The following is a 9,300-nucleotide window of genomic DNA, read 5'->3' as shown; positions in this document are numbered from 1 at the left end:
CCAGCCATACACCTTGAACATTTCATCTCAAACACATTCAATTTCTGTCTCTCCGTTACTTTCATTCCCCACAATCTGATCTATACGTCAGAGTTGGTACAATCACTTTCTCATAAAGAACTCTCTTTACATTCATGCCCAACCGTCTATCTTTTACTACTCCCTTAACTGCCCCCCCCCCCCCCCACTTTGTATCCTTCATTCACTCTCTGACATACATCTCCTTCCACTCTACCATTTGTGGCAACAACAGACCCCAAGTACATAAACTGATCGACCTCCTCAAGCAACTCTCCATTCAACATGACATTCAACCTCACACCACCCTGCCTTCTCGTGCATCTCATAACCTTACTCTTACCCACATTAACTCCCAACTTCCTTTTCTAACGCACCCTTCCAAATTCTGTCACTAATCAGCCAGGCTTCTCTTCCGCGTCTGCAACCAGTACAGTATCATCCGCAAAAAAACAACTGATTTACCTCCCATTCATGGTCATTCTTGTCTAAAATTTTCAATCCTCATCCATGCACTCGAGTATTCACCTCTCTCACCACTCCATCAACATACAAGTTAAACAACCATGGTGACATCACACATCCCTTCCTCAGCCCAATTCTCACTGGAAACCAATCGCTCACTTCATTTCCTATCCAAGCACATGCTTTACTACCTTTGTAGAAACTTTTCACTTCTTGCAATAGCCTTCCACCAACTCCATATACCCTCATAGCATTCCACATTGCTTCCTTATCAACTCTATCATACGCTTTCTCCAGATCCATAAAGGCCCCATGCACCTCCTTACCTTTTGCTAAATATTTCTCGCATATCTGCCTAACTATAAAAATCTGATTCATACAACCACTACCTCTTCTAAAACCACCCTGTACTTCTAACATTGCATTCTCTGTTTTATCCTTAATCCTATTAATCAGTACTCTACCATACACTTTTCCAACCACACTCAACAAACTATTACCCCTGGAATTACAATACTCATGCACATCTTCCTTACCCTTATATGGTGGTACAATACATGCACAAACCTCTTTCTACTGGTTCCATTAACAACACAAAACACATATTAAACAATCTCACCAACCATCCAAATACAGTCACACCCCCTTCTTTTAACATCTCAGCTCTCACACCATCCATACCAGATGCTTTTCCTACTCTCGTTTCAGCTAGTGCTCTCCTCACTTCCTCTCTTGTAATCTCTCTTTCATTCTCATCTCCCATCACCGGCACCTCAACACATGCAACAGCAATTATATCCCCCTCCCTATTATCCTAAAAATTCAGTAAACTTACTTCGCCTCCTCTCCTTTTAACAACCTTCCATTTCCATCTTGAACCAAACTTCCTTACTATCTTCACTTCTTTCCAAACCTTCTTATTTTCTTTATATGAATGACCTAATCCGTGACCCCACCAAAGGTTAGCTGCCCTCTTTGCCTCACATACCTTGCATTTTACTTCCAAATTTTTCTCTCTATATCTTTCATACTTCTCTTTTAATATATATATATATATATATATATATATATATATATATATATATATATATATATATATATATATATATATATATATATATATATATATAATCATCATCATCATTATCATCATCATCATATCATCATCATCATCAGCAGCAGCAACAGCTCTATCTAGTCCACTGCAGGACTGTTACGACCTGTGTAGGCCGTAGTTCTGGTTCTTTAAACTTTGATTTTTTAAAGGAATCGTAGGCAGTACATTATTTATGTAACACGGTGAATTGAGGGAAGACAGAACAAAAACACTGGAAAAATCTAACAATATTTATTACAATACACTTAAATAAATTCAACCTTGCACCAGGAGTCACAAAAAGCTCCTAAGACAAACAACAATGAGTAAACAAAAATGTCCTGGAGGACTAATAGGCTATACAGAGTCCTCTAAATACACAAGGTTGACCTATATCTAATAATCCTAACCCTAACAAAGAAAAACTAAACAGATCAAAAGTATGGCTCATATATTAAGCTGGGCCCACAAATATCAACAAACCATTACCCTATTACTAAACATATAGGAATAAGGAAGACAGGAGAAATGAAAAGGCAGAAAACCTTAAAATTACCTACCTACACACAAACGTTTAAAGCTATACCAAATAATAAAACATAACACAAGGCAGCATACAAGTACACATGCCACATACTAAATGTATAAACACTTCACAAAAGAATTATGCAGAGACAATTTATATATATATGTAAAAAAAAAACCCAACACTGTATTATCTATCTGTGAAATAACTCAACAGTACTTATCCATACATGGATCCAACGACAGAGAGGGGACGAACATTCATCAGCATCAGAGGGAGTATCATTAACACCAGGAAAACGGACTGGGCATATCCATAACGATAATGAAAAGATCGTAACTTTACCTGGGTAATGTCTCCCTACGTTCCTCCTCACGGACCCTTGGTCCACAGACGAGCAGCGTAACAGATGTGATGACGCTCTTGGATCACGGCAATAGTACCTCCAACAGTGCCGGGACGGAACGACGGCACCGTCTTCCCGCAGAATCCTCAGGCGGGGAAAACAACGTCAAGCGAAGGTCGCAAGTGACACATACACTTGCAGGACGTAACAAGCGAGGTGGCTATCGCAGGTGACAAAACCCCTGCATACGTGGTCCGTGATCCAAAGAAGTGTACAATTTACCGCGGGTGGCTCAAAGACACCAGCGAAATAATCCTCCAAAGGCACAATTCCTTATGAGGGAATAAAAGAGGCGTCTACCAATGGCTGCTGAATTAGGCTATACGTCTGTGATCAATGCACGGTCCGAACTGAACATTCCAGGCAGCAGTAGTCTCGTCCACGGCTCTCACTAAACACCAAACACTCGGAAAGAAAAATAAACAAAAGAGTTAATGGCAATTCACTAATTAACGACGAGGAGGAGCGAAGGTTATCACCGAACTCTTATGAAAAGGGCAGTTAACTTTTACTCCTGCCGAAGACCGAATTTATTTATAAACAATTAAATAACCTACTTTAACATAACACCTTCCTCCCCCAAGAAAAATAATTTTCATTCACTAAATGCAAAATTTTTCTTTTAATGATATGCCACAAGGCTGGACAACACATCAGAAAATGCAGGGCCACAAAAATAAAGAAAATTCAGGGAAAACACTAAAGCTACTACAAACTACTGATAAGATAAAATATCTTAAACCAAAACAAAACAAAGTCTTAAACGTAGTATCTACAGTAATAAACCAAGCACAAGGTAAAAACATCTTAAACCTAAGCAAAAGGACAAGAACATAGCAAGTTTTAAATACATCATCAAACATTTGGACAGACATTCAATCCTATACCTGTCAACAAAAAATTTTAGTAGGCACACAGAAAAAAAAAAATATGATATAGAATTATCCACACCAACCTAGGTCCTAGAACAATTTACAAGAGTACCAACCTTATACCTGAGCTCAATATATACATACCTCGAAACATGGATGTAACCTCAACACATGCAACCAGGCGAACCGAGAGGGTCCCCCCAAAAAAAATAAACAAAGGGAGAGATCAAAATTCAGACACGTGAGAGAGCATCCGGGATGCAATTATCCACCCCTTTAATGTGTTTTATAATTAAATTGAACTCTTGTAGCTGAAGGGCCCAACGCAGAATCCTCTGGTTTGATCCCTTCATACGTTCAATGAATACCAACGGATTATGGTCGGTCCAAATTTCTATAGGGAATGAAAAGTTAGTTACATAAGGTTTAAAATGTACCAATGTCCGCACCAATGCCAGAGCCTCTTTCTCAATGGTGGAGTACTTTCTTTCCGCCTCTAGTAACTTACGGCTGTAGTAAGATACGGGGCGTACTTCACCATCATCACTCCTTTGAAAGAGGACTCCCCCAATTCCTACGTCACTGGCATCCACGGCTATGATGAATGGCTTCTGAAAATTGGGAGAAACCAATATTGGATTAGACACGAGTAACATTTTAAGTTTTAAAAATGCTTCTTCGCATCGAGAAGACCAAATAAACTTCTGCCCTTTTTTCAATAAATTAGTTAAAGGCTGTGCAAGGTCAGAGAAGTTTCGGACAAACCTACGGTAATATCCCAACATACCCAGCACCTTACGAACCTCTCTGACATTACACGGTCTCTTCAAAGCAACTATGGCCTCGAGATTGGCTTGCTTAGGAGCAACTTTACCCAAGCCAATCTCGTGACCCAAATAACTAACCTTAGCTTTCCCAAAGTTACATTTACCCAGATTCACAACAAGACCGGCGGCCCTAAGTGCCTCAAAAACTTTTCTTAATCTTACCAGGTGGGTCCGCCAGTCGTTGCTGTGTACCACCAAGTCATCTATATAGATTTCTGTACCTTCCAGGCCACAAATTACCCTGTTCATCAGACGCTGGAAAGTACAGGCAGCGTTCTTCATCCCAAAGGGCATTACTTTGCACTCGTAAAGCCCTGAGGGCGTCACAAATGCTGAAATTTCACGGGCACGGCCAGATAGGGGGACCTGCCAATATCCCTTTAACAGATCCAATTTTGTAATAAACCTAGCAGGACCTATCAGGTCCAGACAATCCTCAATACGGGGAAGAGGAAAGGAATCATTTTTAGTAACCGAGTTTACCCTCCTATAGTCAACACACATACGATATTTACCATCAGGCTTCTTCACTAAGACTATAGGGGAACTCCATGGACTTACTGATGGTTGTATGAGATTGTGCTCCAGCATGTATTTAATTTCGTCTTCAACAATGGCACGCTTCTCTGGACTGAGGCGATACGGGCTTTGCTTAACCGGAGAAGCGTCCCCAACATCAACATCATGCTGGAGCAACCTCGTCCTTCCTGGAGAGTCCTGAAACAAGTCAGAAAATTCCATAATTAGGTTTAGTATATCTTGTTTCTGAGGTGCCTCCAGATGCTCTAACCCCTCTTTTAATACACCTAAATTTTGCAAGTTATTACCTAGAGCATCTGAAGGCACCTGGTCCAAAACATCTTCCAAGTTTTCCTCAACAGGTGCAACCACACTCATAACTGGCTCAAAAACAATGGCCAACGGATCCCGTCTATCAGAAGAGTAAGATTTCAACCTGTTTATGTGGAAAATTTTACATTTACGACTAGTTCCAGGGGCTTCAACTTCATAATTGACCTCTGACAACTTTCTCAACACCTTCCAGGGGCCCTTGTACCTGGGTTCAAGGAAGTTGTCTGGATCTGTGCTTAAAACTAATACTAAGTCCCCGGACTCAAATGAGCGTACCTTACACTTCTGATCAAATTTGGTTTTCATTGTAGCTTGGGAAGCAGACAAATTATCTTTGGCATACTTCCAAGCTACGGCTAACTTGGACTTAAGTTCACTAACAACTTCTCCCACCGTACGCTCTCCTCTCTGATTTACTTCGAGCAATTCATGGAAGATTTCCAAAGGTCCTCGAACCTTGTGCCCAAATATTAATTCAAAGGGAGCAACGCCAGTAGAAGAATTGGGAAAATTCCTTATGGCAAAGAGAGCAAAGGGAAGCCCTTTATCCCAATCCTCTCCTTGCTCATAACAATATTTTTTTAATATACACTTAAGGGTCTGGTGAAATCTTTCCACCACACCCTGACTCTCAGGATGGTAGGGTACACTGGTAATATGCTGAATGGCCAGTTCAGCACACTTACTCTTAAATACCCTGCTTGTAAAATTCGAGCCGCAATCCGACTGAATTTTACGAGGCAGTCCATACCTGGAGAAAAACTCCACTAATTTGTCAAACACAGCTTTTGAGGTTATTTTCTTCATTGGAAAGGCCTCAGGAAAACGTGATGCTCTATCCATTATGGTCAGGAGATGCGTAAACCCTAACTTCGTCCTAGGCAGAGGTCCTACCACATCAATTACCAATTCTGCAAAGGGTTCTCCAATTGAAGGAATTGGGTTAAGAGGAGCCTTGGGAATAGGTTGATTGGGTTTACCCATCACCTGACACACTTCACAAGTTCTCACAAATTTCTTCACCGAAGACTTCATTCCTGGCCACCAAAAAAATTTACTCAACCTACAAAAAGTTTTACTTAAGCCTAAGTGGCCAGAAAAGGAGTCCTCATGTGCAAGGCTTAACACAGCCTCCCTAAACTTGGTAGGTACGACAATTTGTCTTAAACAATTAGTCACATTTAGTTGATGAGTTGGGGGACGACTGACCCTATACAACAATCCTTTCAAAACCACAAACCTGGGCCTGGTCAAATCGTCAGTATTACCTAACTCAAATGAAAATTCATCTTTTTGAGCCTGTATGAAATAGAGACGGTCACAATCGGATTTCAATAATTTAAACACTCCAAAACTAGAACTACTGCTACTACTACTACCTTCTACTAGCCCGGGCTTCGCTACCTCTACTTCTAAATTACTTAAATTTAGGTCATCATCATTATCAGCTTCCGCTGCACGCTTAGCAGAGGCTCGAGTAGTTATTGCCACAGGGCAAGCCGTGACCGAAACAATAGGAAATAATTCCTGCCCCTCTGCACTCAACATATCATTCCCAAGGATTCCGTCTATTCCTGGTATCGGCAGGCTCTCAACTACTGCCAGCTCAGTAACCTTGTGATACCCTGGGAAGGACAGCTCCACCCTTACTAAAGGAGCAGATACCACCGTATCGGGAAATCCTCCCAGGACCACGTATTCTCCAGTATAGGGAACTAAGTTATTCAAGGACCCTGCCAACACCAAAGATCTAGCGGATCCTGTGTCCCTCAAGAACTTAACATAAAGTGTAGAGGTTTCAGATTTCAATTTTCCGGGGTAGACATATTTGTTAAATGGTCATAAATTACCAGTGGACTCACACAATACAGGTTTTACTTTACCTACATCTGGTTCACTACTAACCTGGGGATCCACAGTTTTACCATTCTTACTCTCTGAAATAGAATTTTTTGAAATTAGTGAGACTGGCGTAGGCTGATTAACATTATTTTGACTCTTATTTTGATTCTTTTGGAGGTAACGGCTCCTGGCTCTACATTCAGCTTGTCGATGCCCTGGCTTATTGCACCAAAAGCAATTACCTCTAACTTGATTAGTTTTACCCGAATTGCCACGGTTAGAAAAAACCAGAGTGTGCCCACCACTCAAGTCCTTTCTGAAGCCACTACCAACATGATCACTCATGCTACTATTTGGGGTACTAGATTGGTTTTTAAAGGGATTATTCGACTTAGAAGACAAATTACTATTATTATTAGGGTATGAGGACGAGAAGTTATCTGACCCAGCCCGATGGGTCAGGACAAACTCATCAGCTACCTGAGCCGCCTTGGACAAAGTTAAAATTTTAGTGTCCTCCAGATGAACCCTCAATTCTTTACCACACACCTTCTTAAACTCCTCCAGTACCATCAGTTCCCTCAGGGAAGAGAAGGAAGCAACTTGACGACTTTTCAGCCAGTTGTCAAACTGCTCCTCCTTGAGACGAGCGTACTCAACATAAGACATAGAATTGGGCTTGCCAGTGGTTCGGAATCTCTGGCGATAGGCCTCAGGGACCAAATCATAGGCCCTGAGAACCAAAGCCTTTACTTTGTCATAATCTCTGGCAAGGCCCTCTTCCAATGCATTATACACCCGGATTGCCTTGCCCGTCAATCTACACTGTATGAGTACCGTCCACATTTCTGTGGGCCAAGACAACCGGGTAGCAACCCTCTCAAAAGCTTTAAAAAATTCTGGTACGCTCCCCTCATCAAAAACTGGAATTAACTTTAGTGCACCCGAAATATTAAATTTGTCTGCTGATGAGCTATTGGGGGAACTAACATGATTAGGGGACCCTTGCACCTTGGCCAACTCAAGGTTAAGCTTGAGCAACTCAATCTCATGTTGCCGGGCCCTCTCGTTCTCCTCAAACTGCATCTTCAATAACTCGATTCTCTTACAAATTACATGGAACTCCTCCTGCCCCGTTACATGAGCAGAAGCTGTTACATGGTTGGGAACAGCCTCCTCCTCAGCTAAAAAGGGGTTAGTTGAAATATTAAAATTTTTAACAGCCCTGGCCGGAGTAGGAAAATTGGCCGGACCTTCATACATAACCTTTACTGCAGGGGAATCAGCGAACAGGGACAAACCAGGATTTATGCTCACATCATCGACTATGGATCCTTCTTGGTCTGACCCAAAATCAGTGCCACTCTCAAAATCACTGGCTAGGCCGCTAGCTACCTCATTACCCTCAGCCAAATCTTGGGACACTTTTTCCTTAACCAGTTTTAACAAATTGGCCCGAGTGTCAGAGGACTTATAAGGGATCTCCAACCACCGGGCACACTGTACCAAATAAGCCCTTGTCAAAACTCCTAAATATTTTAAACAGTCAGCCGAACCCAAGAATTCCGACGGGTCAAAAGTAAAGTCCTTCATTTTAATGAAAATAATATCCTATGGGGAAGGAAAGCAACCAAACCAAAAATCAAATATCAACAATAAATACTGTCACATCAATCCAGAGCTGAACTGCTCCCCCAAACACCGAGTACACCTGCGTACGATCCTGTCACGGTCGCCACTTGTTACGACCTGTGTAGGCCGTAGTTCTGGTTCTTTAAACTTTGATTTTTTAAAGGAATCGTAGGCAGTACATTATTTATGTAACACGGTGAATTGAGGGAAGACAGAACAAAAACACTGGAAAAATCTAACAATATTTATTACAATACACTTAAATAAATTCAACCTTGCACCAGGAGTCACAAAAAGCTCCTAAGACAAACAACAATGAGTAAACAAAAATGTCCTGGAGGACTAATAGGCTATACAGAGTCCTCTAAATACACAAGGTTGACCTATATCTAATAATCCTAACCCTAACAAAGAAAAACTAAACAGATCAAAAGTATGGCTCATATATTAAGCCGGGCCCACAAATATCAACAAACCATTACCCTATTACTAAACATATAGGAATAAGGAAGACAGGAGAAATGAAAAGGCAGAAAACCTTAAAATTACCTACCTACACACAAACGTTTAAAGCTATACCAAATAATAAAACATAACACAAGGCAGCATACAAGTACACATGCCACATACTAAATGTATAAACACTTCACAAAAGAATTATGCAGAGACAATTTATATATATATGTAAAAAAAAAACCCAACACTGTATTATCTATCTGTGAAATAACTCAACAGTACTTATCCATACATGGATCCAACGACAG

This window comes from Palaemon carinicauda, chromosome 9 (genome assembly GCF_036898095.1).
Source record: "Palaemon carinicauda isolate YSFRI2023 chromosome 9, ASM3689809v2, whole genome shotgun sequence".
In the NCBI taxonomy this organism is placed as follows: Eukaryota; Metazoa; Arthropoda; class Malacostraca; order Decapoda; family Palaemonidae; genus Palaemon; species Palaemon carinicauda.
Note: the sequence above shows the minus strand (reverse complement) of the source record.